Source organism: Chenopodium album, chromosome 2 (genome assembly GCF_948465745.1).
Source record: "Chenopodium album chromosome 2, dcCheAlbu1.1, whole genome shotgun sequence".
Lineage (NCBI taxonomy): Eukaryota > Viridiplantae > Streptophyta > Magnoliopsida > Caryophyllales > Amaranthaceae > Chenopodium > Chenopodium album.
The window spans coordinates 63,860,135-63,870,438 of NC_137835.1; the positions used below are offsets into that span (position 1 = coordinate 63,860,135).

General features: G+C 43.7%; 1 non-coding gene across 1 annotated transcript; it reads left to right on the top strand.

Annotated features, from left to right (window-relative positions):
- Positions 1-880: 880 nt before the first annotated feature.
- Positions 881-952, top strand: TRNAD-GUC (transfer RNA aspartic acid (anticodon GUC)). The gene has a single exon. It is a non-coding gene; the product is annotated as a tRNA-Asp (tRNA).
- The last annotated feature ends 9,352 nt before the right edge of the window (positions 953-10,304 follow it).

A 10,304-nucleotide genomic window follows, 5' to 3' on the forward strand; every position in this document is an offset into this window, starting at 1 on the left:
AAAACTTCAAATTTTTTACATATTCTTGATCCTTTCACCTTCCTCTTCATTCTCCACTAAATTTCTACCACTTTCTCTCAAAATTTCTTAAAATCCTAAGAGAGAGAAAGCTTCAAAATCCTAAAATTCATACTCAAATGGCTTCAAAGATATTAAGGCAACAAAGGGGTGAAAGTTCGAGGCAACAACAACAACCAATGATTGACCCAGAACTCCAAATTCCGGGATGGAGCAAAGTGGTAATCACCTCAACCGAGCAAAGGACTAGGATTCTTAACCTCATTGAGAGGCAGGTAATTTCTACACGCTTTGTTCATCACCCTACTTTGTCTAGATTAGGACTTGATAAACCTATAGAAAAATTATTCAAGGGTATTGGAATGAGAGGCTTTTTTTAAATGCATTTTGACACTTATGATTATTTGACTTTGGAATTTATTTTCGGTTTCAATGTGATTAAAACTAATGTTTTGATTACTCATGTTCAATTCCAATTGCTTAACAATGATGTGCGTATCTCTTTGAAAGAATTTGGTAAATTGTTTGAGCTAAAATCGGATAAACCCATTGAACCTTCTCAAGACTACATTGCTGTGGTCTATAGAAGACTCACCGGGGAGGGTTTAACTAACCTCAACATGCTAAGGGGACGTGGATTAAACATCCCGTCCCAAAGTTTTGGAAACGTTTTGTTGGCCTCACTACCCTACCACTCTACCTTCCTATGTACACTTCAACCAACCAAAAGGACATCCTCCCCCACACTATTCTTTTGCTCGTCCTTTTGGTTGGTTGAAGTGTACATAGGAAGGTAGAGTGGTAGGGTAGTTTCATGCACATAAGGAGGATAGTGAGGATAGTGGCCTTGTGGTATTAATGTGTCGTTGTAGTATAGTGGTAAGTATTCCCGCCTGTCACGCGGGTGACCCGAGTTCGATCCCCGGCAACGGCGCCAATTTGACAAGGCAATAATCGTGTCGTTGAGCGACTTCACCTAAATCAAATGAATTTATAACGCTCTACTGACCTAATACGTGTATAAGGTAAATAGAGGGGTCGAACCACAGGGAGAAATTCTTAAGCACTGCATTCATTACCTAGGGTCTAAGCTATCTCGGAACAAGAAGTGTGAATAACTAAAAGGTTAAACTAAGAACGAAATGGATTAAAATTAATATAGGTAGGCACCAAGGGAAATGGGTAGGTGAAGTTGTCGCTTGATCATGCAATAACAAAGTAGCATATCAATGGTAAACTAAACATGCATGAATACCGAAGTAAAGGGGTCCAATCTAACCGCCTTCCGGGGTTAATTGGCTTCTCCTAACATAGCCTCTATGATTCCACATTAGAACCATATATTAGAAGGTGCAAACAAAGAATTATCGATAGTAATGAATCTCAACTAAGTCAACTTCCGTTACTTGTTAGCAAAGACTCATCTTTGATCAACTAACAATGTGCACTTGCAAGAAGACCAAAGAATATCAAGAATGCAAAGACGTTAATCACCATTAACATAACCCCAACATTATAAGCATGAACAATTAGCAACTACACCATCCCCACACCCTTGGCTAGGTGACTACTCACAAATCATATTGAAAACAATATCAATCATCAAATCAATAGGCATCAACATGATTAATAAGCAAAGAAGAAAAATCAAAGCAAATAAGCAAAATAAAAAAAAAAGGTAAAGAGAAAGAGTAAGATTGCTCATTAATTGAAGATGAAAGTCTACAAAGGATTGAACACACTCCTTCTTCAAAATCCAAGTTCATCAATGAAGAAAACCACACTTCCTCTCTCTACCAATGAAGACTAATAGTGTTTCTCTCTCTAGATTCAGCTAAAAATGTAGAAAAAATTAAAACTAAGTTAACCTAATCTCTCAAAACGTTCTAAGATGGGACTTATATAGTCCGTACAGAGCCAGCTGATAAAAGGAGAGGTCCGACCGAACAATGGAAAGGTTCGGCCGGACTACAGGGTTGGTTCGGCCGGACTACAGGGTAGGTTCGGCCGAACCATGGGTAAGTTCGGCCGAACCATGGGTAGGTTCGGTCAAACCTCCCTGATCCTGGTCTGGTCGAACTCCTGTGGTTCGGCCACTCCTGCAAAACTGCCAAATTTCATCTTGTCCCTGCCTCGACGTTCGGCCGAACCACTAAGCAGGTTCGGCCACACCTTCAGGAGGTTCGGCCGAACCTCTTCTGAATCATACTTCCTCCAGCTTCCCTTGATCTTAGCTTCCTCCTCTTGAAAATCCCGATGGTTCCTATAAAGCATAAGCATGAAAATCACAATAAGAACAAAGCGAGAAGACTAAGAAAAGGGGAGATAAAGGAGAAAGAAAAGAGGAAGCAAAACTAAGTAAGAATGCTTAGAAAAAGGGCCAAACAAGTGCAAAAGAAGGGAGAATCCTTAGAGAAAAAGGATAAAAGAGTGGCATAAATGCCACTCATCAGCCGCCTAGCTCTGACGGCTAGAGACCTGCCGCCTATATGAGAGGCACAATATCCAGCATGTAATTCTTCAAGAGCTTTTTTCCCCTTTTTGGTGGGTAACACACTTCAATAGAGGTATAAGGAAACCCGTGTTGAAGAGCTCTCCGTTTCTCAACTCGAAGTTTGCTGCTCGCTTTTTCATGACGGCTACTTCCTGTGGTGAATCAGGAAGTATGTCGTCTGCTAAATATGCCCGGATGCCATCCATCCAGGTAGAGCTTCGATCTAGGATTCCAATGGGCTCTTCATATATACTTCTCTTTTCAAGAACTTCCTAAAAGACTGACCGAGGCGTATCACAGCAGGTGGACGAAGCCAATTAGGACAACACATCCGCCTGGTTGTTATCTGACTTGGGCGCTTGACTCATACGGAATTCCTCAAGTGCCCCGGCCTCTTCTTTGACTACCTGAAGGTATTTGATCATAGCCGGATGAGTTGCCTCATATTTTTCCTCATACTGGCTAACGATCGACTGTGAATCAGAGTAGGCATCAATTTTAGTTGCCCCTGCTGCCTTACACATGCGAATTCCGGCTAGCAGGGCTTCATATTCCACCTCGTTATTTGAGGCTTGAAACTTAAACCGCAGTGCATATTCAAATCTATCCCCCTCAGGGGACTCATATATGATTCCTGCACCGCAGCCGTTCTTCGTCGAGCTCCCGTCTACATACACTTTCCAAACCTGATCCATGTTATCCGGTTGAACTGGTCGTGTCATTTCAACGATGAAGTCGGAATACGCCTGACCTTTTACTGCCTTTCTAGGTTCAAAAGTGATTTCAAGACATTGCATTTCAATAGCCCATTTTAGCATTCTGCTGGATGATTCCAAGGTAGACATTGGCCGCTTGAGGGGCTGATTGGTGTAAATTACAACAGGATGTGCAAGAAAATACGACTTCAATTTCTTGAAAGCCATATACAGGGCAAGGCACAATTTTTAAACCATGGGATACTGGAGCTCAGCATTTTTTAGAATATGGCTAATGAAATAGATCGGGAGCTGAATGCCGTCTCTCTCAGCAAGGAGAACAGCACTAAGAGCATGATCTGAGACGGCTAGGTACATATATACCGACTCTTTGGGCAGAGGACTAACAAGCCTTGACAAAGAGTGCAGGTGCTCTTTCATCTTTTGAAAGCCCACCTCATCATCATCCCCCCATTCAAATCTGGTCTTCTTCCTTATTGCTTGAAAGAAATAAAGGCATTTGTCACATGACCGGCTGAGGAACCTCCCCAAGGCCGCCAGGCAACCGGTTAGTCTTTGAGCTTCCTTGACAGTGCGGGGTGACTTCATGTCACTTACCGCCTGTATCTTCTCGGGGTTAGCCTCTTTCCCCCTTTGATCAATCAGGAATCCGAGAAACTTCCCAGACTCAACACCAAAGACACATTTCTTAGGATTTAACATAACCTTATGCCGCTTGAGTGTGGTGAAGGTTTCTCGGAGATCAGCAAGGTGATCTGCCTACTGCTTGGATTTGACTATCATGTCATCAATGTACGCCTCCACATTCCTCCCGATTTGATTAATGAAGACCGTATTAATCCTCCGTTGGAATGTAGCCGGCGCATTTTTTCAAGCAAAATAGCATCACAATGTAACAGAATAACCCCTGATTAGTGACGAAGGCCGTCTTCTCTTGATCTTTCTTCTACAGGGGTATCTGATGGAAGCCAAAGTAGGCATCCACGAAACTCATCAAGGCATGCCCGGCTGTCGAATCGACCAGACTGTCGATCTTTGGAAGTGGGTAACTGCCCTTAGGACATGCCTTGTTGAGGTGTGTATAATAAACACACATACGCCATGTACCATTCGTATTCTTTACAAGCACAACATTCGCCACCCAGTCGGGAAAATTACATGGCCGAATGAACCCAGCGTCCAACGGCTTTTTTACTTCGGCAGCTGCCGCCTGACTTCTTTCCTCGCCGTAATTTCTTTTCTTTTGCCGGATGGGCTTCTTTTTAGGATCCACGACGAGTTTGTGGACAGCAAGATCCGGGCTAACGCCTGACATCTCCTCCACTTCAAAGGGAAAAATGTTTTTGAATTCTTTCAGCAGGAGGTGCAGATTTGCACCCAATTTAGCTTGAGCAGCTGTCTTAACCTTAACTGTACGCTCTGGACGGCTATCGTCCAGAGGTATATCAATATGGTCTCCCGCCGGTTGGGGACGGAGCTCCGCTGACCGCTCCTCGGTCACTGATTGCTATTTTTTCTCTTTCTTCACCTCCACCAGCAGCGGTGCCTTTCTTTTCTTTCCGGCTGCTGATGGGGCTGGGTCGGCATCCTTGACATTGTCAAGGTCTATTGGTTCCTTCCCTTGGCCGTCTAGAGACAGAGTATCCTTGACGGTTGAGAGGTAGCACTCCCGGGCCGTCTTTTGATCCCTATTCAAGGAACCAACAGTGTCGTCATCCCTCTCATACTTGATGAGCATGAGAGAAGGGATGATTACAGCCTTGGCTTCGTTGACGGTGGGCCGGCCCAGAATAATGTTATAGGCGGTTAGCTCCTCAACGACCAAGAACTTGACGACCAGGTGTCGTCCTTTTCCTTTCTCACCCAGCCGGATTGGTAAATTAACCCTTCCGACTGGGTAAACCATTCCACCCCCAAAGCTAACCAAGGGGAGGGTAACCGGATGCATGCTACTGACATTGTATTTCATCTTTTGCAAGAACCGGAGATTGATGATGTCCGATGAGCTGCCGGTGTCAATAAGGATTCGTCTAACCAGCTGGTTGGCAACCTTACATTCAATGACGACCGGGTTGTCATGCGGACGGCGAACGCTGCCCCTGTCCTTCTCAGTGATCAAAACGTCTCGGAAGGAGAAGCTAGCGGACGCCTGCTCATCATCATCTTTGTCCATCTTTCAAAGATGGCTCTTGGTGCCCCGAATGGTAGGGCCCTCGCATGAGAACCCGCCTGCTATGGTGTAGACTGGCTCCTTATCAGTGTTCGAACTACTAGCAGGATGGGGTGTCTTAGACGACTGCCCCGGATTCTTCTTATTAGTCCCTTTTGATTTGGAGATATAGGACTTTAACATCCCTTTGTCAGCAAGACGGTCCAACGCCCGTTGAAGGCTGAAGCAGTCGTTGGTGTCATGGCCAACTTCCTCATTGTATTGCCAGAATTTATTTTTTTTCCTTGATTGAATGGAACTTTTCATTGGATTTGGCTTCTCTAGGGACAGTCGGTCCTTAATCTCCATGAGGATGGAGTTGCAGTCCTTGTTAAACTTGTACTTAGGAACGTACGGTTTAAATTCTTTCTTCTTCTTCTGAGACGGCTGGTCAGAATCAATAACCACCCAGATTTCTTTACATTTCTTGCTCTCTTCTTTCTTCTTGGCCGGCTAAGCAGGTCGGCTGTCTTTCTGTTTGTTTGAATTCTTAGAGTCTGACTAGTTACCAGGCGAGCAGAGGTCGGTTGCTTGAATATAGCTTTCCGCCTCCCTCAGGGCCGCCTGTAAAGTGAAAGCCCCTTTTCTGACTAGGTCGAACTTAAAAGTCGACCCGTCTCTCGGACCCTTAAAAAAGTCTGTAAAAGCTACCTCGAAAGACAGTCCTTGGATCTGAATTCTGATCAGATTGAACCGCCTGACATAGGAGTGCAATCTTTCTCTCTCCCCCTGCTTAATGGTGCTCAAGTCAAGACTTGTTTTCTTCGCAGGAATGTTCATCTAGAAGTTGGAAGCAAATATTAAGGCAAGCTTCCTGAAACTATCAATGGACCCGACTAGCAGGTTGCCAAACCATTGTTGGGTGATTCCCTTCAATGTAGCCGGGAAGCATCGACACCAAGTGGCATCATCCAACCCTTGTAAGTACATGAGGTTGGTGTAAGCCATGAGATGATCTACCGGGTTGGTTGTACCGTCATAGGCATCTACCAACACGTTTTTAACCTTGGCCGGTTGTGCCGCCTTGGTTATCTCCCGGGTGAACGCAGAAGGTTGTTCATCCAGGCGGAGCAGACAAAGCTGCCGGTCCAGAGGTTGGACGTTGTTGTATGCCGCCTGTCCTCCAAAGAGGGCTGGCTGCATGAAATAAGGAGGATACTGACCGTAGACCTGAGAAGGTACATACGGTACAATCCATATAATCTTAGGACCAGAATGGACGGTATTACCGCCTGTCTGGCTCTCATGCAAGGAAAGTGCATTCCCTGCGGAGCTGTTGTTGAAGCTGTCTGGAAAGTTCGGCGTAGAAGCTGACTCAGAAAACTGCTGATTTCTCCTGCGGGTGATGATCTCCCGGGCGTTAGGAGTTGATTTTTTGCATCCCACCGGCTGTTGAGTCCGGCGGGGATTGTTGGCATTCCTCTTAAGCAGAAGAATTTTGGACCAATCAATGGTCCCGGCTACCTTCTCCTTTTGATAAGGAGTTGGATGTCGATCTCCGAGTGACTTCCCCTTCTCCAGAGGAGTCTTTTTTGCCATCTGACCCCTACTTGGGCCAGCCCGGCTCTTAGAGATCAGATCTTTAATTTCACCCCTGAAACTTGTCATGAACTTCATGAGTTCGTCTCGGTTGACGGAAGCTGATCCACTTGCCGTATGGGTTTCCCCTTCCGGCTGCCCAGGGGGTCGATTTGTACCCGCCTAGCTGGCACCCCGCTTCAATAAAGGTCAAATTTGTCTACTTCTTAGAGATCAGATCTTTAATTTCACTTCCCATAAAGGTCTAGCGCTCCAATAAACATCAAATTTGTGTACTTCTTGAGAAACAGGGAAATCATAGGGACGACGAAGATCCCCAGAAGGAATTGTTTGAAGTAGGCCGTATTGTCTTTTTACCCTGTAGGGATAATAAAAAGTCATCTTGGTTAAGCTTGGAAGACGACAGAAAGGTTTCTTGTTACCATCTTCTCTATTTTCCACCAAGGGATGATCCACTTGATGGCAAAGTTGCAAGAGGCAAAGACTTTCTTCCATTCATGGCGCCCCATCTTAGAGAAGCGTTTCTTTATTCTCACAAAGCAATTTGGAGTTTATTTTTCAACATTGTCAGGAGAACAAATTAATTCTAGTCTCTCCATTAGCCACATCTGAAAAAAATAAAAAAAAAATTCAATGCAAATAAATTAATATTACTATACAAAAATATGTTTTTGATTTCTTTAATTAAAAATATTATTTTTCTACCTGTAATAAAATTGGAGAACCCCGAAAAGGTGCTTTTGGATTTTTCTTCAATTCATCAAGACTAAGCATAGTCTCTCCAACAATTAATGGCATTGGATTTCTCCCAGAGTCAATCTGCTCCAAAACAGTTGATATAATTGCTTGACCCTCATTAGTCCTACCACTAGTGAGAAGATTTTGGTTAAGCATGCAAAAGAGAAAAACCCTTCTTCTGTAAACATGAACAGATTCAGAATAAGGTGTATCAAAATAATGGCGTGCAAATTTTTTCAAATTAACTATGCTACCATCTACTATATTTGTCAGATCTTTGTCTTTTAAATTAAAGAAGCGCTCAGAATCCTTATAATAATATTCATTTATTCTAGGGATTACTGCAAGATCTAATGCAGGGATGCCTAAAATAGCACCGAATTCTTCTGGCAAAGGGCTAATTTAATCACACCCTAGTCTAAAACAATGTGTTTCCACATCCCAATATTCTAAGGCGGCATGAATGAAGTCTATACCAAGATCTACCCCCTTGACACCATAAATACCCCCCATATGAAAAAAGTCTAATTCTTTTCTCTTCTTGGTCGTTAGAGACCGACACCATTCATGAATGAAGTTGGTAAAACTCTTAGTAATTAATGACATGATTATTATTTTTTCAAAAGCTAAGGCTATGTTTAATCTGCTGAAATTATGTAGAAAATTGGCAGACCAAGGGCTATTTATACACCACATCGGCACAGTTTCAATCCTTAAAGGATTCGGAGTCAGCGCTCATCAACGCCAGACGCCATACTCTGGCGCCTAACGCTAGAGCCTGGCGTCAAGTGCTAAGCATTAGCGTCTAGCGCCAACGCAATACGCGTGGCGCCATGTAGTGCTGACGTGTCTTATCAAGCGAGCTTTTAAGAAACTGCGTTTTTTTAGCTGATTCAAATCTGAAAAAATGGCTTTACGATTTTTTTATCCTTTTTTTACCCTTTTTTTTAATTAAACATATTAAATATATTAATTATTTTAATTATAATTTTTTGGATTTTATTTACAATTAATTTTAATTTTGTTATAAATCCAATATTTTTATTTTTCATTTTTACTTTTTTGGGGGAGAAAGTCGGATACCCTCCATCAATAATAAAAATGACAGAATTTTTGCGAAAAATTATTAATTATCATAAATCTTTGCAAACACAAATATGCACAAAAAAATGAAAAATAATAGCTAAAAAAATAAACTCATAGTGATATGTATATACAAGTATGTCTAATAAATGAGTCTAATAAAGGCAAAGTTCTATACAAGTAAAAAATAAAAAAACACAGGCATAAACTACGGCGCCGGAGGACGCAGATGATGAGAGACGCCCATCATATCATAAAACTGCGTAGTACGAGGGGTAACCTCTCCACCAGCTCCAGCTCCAGCTCCAATCTCCTTGGGAGGTGGAAAACTCAACATAGGACTTGTCCACCCAATATCGCCCTGAGGCTGAGGCTGCGGCTGTGGAGGCTGCTGCGATGACGAGCCGACCTCGTACATTCCACCACCACTAAGAGATGTGGTAGCCTCTCCCTGGCCTACCGGCTCAGCACGTGCACCCTCAGATGAAGAGCCCGAGCCCTCCACCGCCTCGGTCCGAGCAGCCTCAAAACAACCACCCCGACCGCCAGAGCTCATACGGCGACGTCTCGAGCTAGACCTCACCGACTCTCGTCCGGGTACGAGAAGGAATGGGCTGACCTTGCAAGAAGAAGTCAAGTCATGAATAATCAAAATAGACATAACAATGCAAAAATAAGTAAGAAGGCTACCTCTTGAACGGCGTCGTTGCAACAACATGTAGCTACATTCCTCATCCGAACGAGCTGGTTTCGGAAGGCATCTATACACCGTGCCATCACCGTGACCACCTTGCGCGAGAACTGTCAAAGAAATAAAGTTAATAAATAATGGATAACATACATGAACAAAATTGCAAAATAAATAAAGCTTACCCGAGTCTGGTGGCGAGGAATCGACCGCTCTACAAAGCGCTCGACCTTAGGAGCCGGAGGAATCATCTCCTCGATCGGCCCGTATGTCCTCTGGTAATGGGTGGACATACGAGGTGGCACGAACTAAGTAGGTCCAGCTTGACGAAAGCAAACCAAAGTCGGTAAAATATCACTTGGGGGCTACTTAACAAAAGGTAAAAGATGAAAATCATACTGCCTTATCCTCAGCCAGAAAAGGGGCCGGAGCTAAAAGCGGTAGCAGCTCCTCCTCATAGCACCGCCTAGGGATCGTATAAGATTGCCAAGGGGTGTCAGCCCTCTCTGACATGCTCACCAGCCTCGCGCCATTGAACATATGACGCGATGGAGGGGTAGGAACGACGAAAGTGTCTGAGGAATGCTGAATAGCAACCCTCTCTCCAAGTTATGCAATCGATCCATACGTCCCTAAGAAGTATCGACGCTTAGCGGTGTACTATGCAACTAACCTAGGGATAACCAAGCCGATCAACGGCTGGTACAGCACGTCTGATCTTAGATATGAATGCCTATTAGATAAGAATATACTAAAGGTAATACGAAAATGTTCAATTATACAAAGAACCATATCGAGATGATCTGATCTTGGACATAA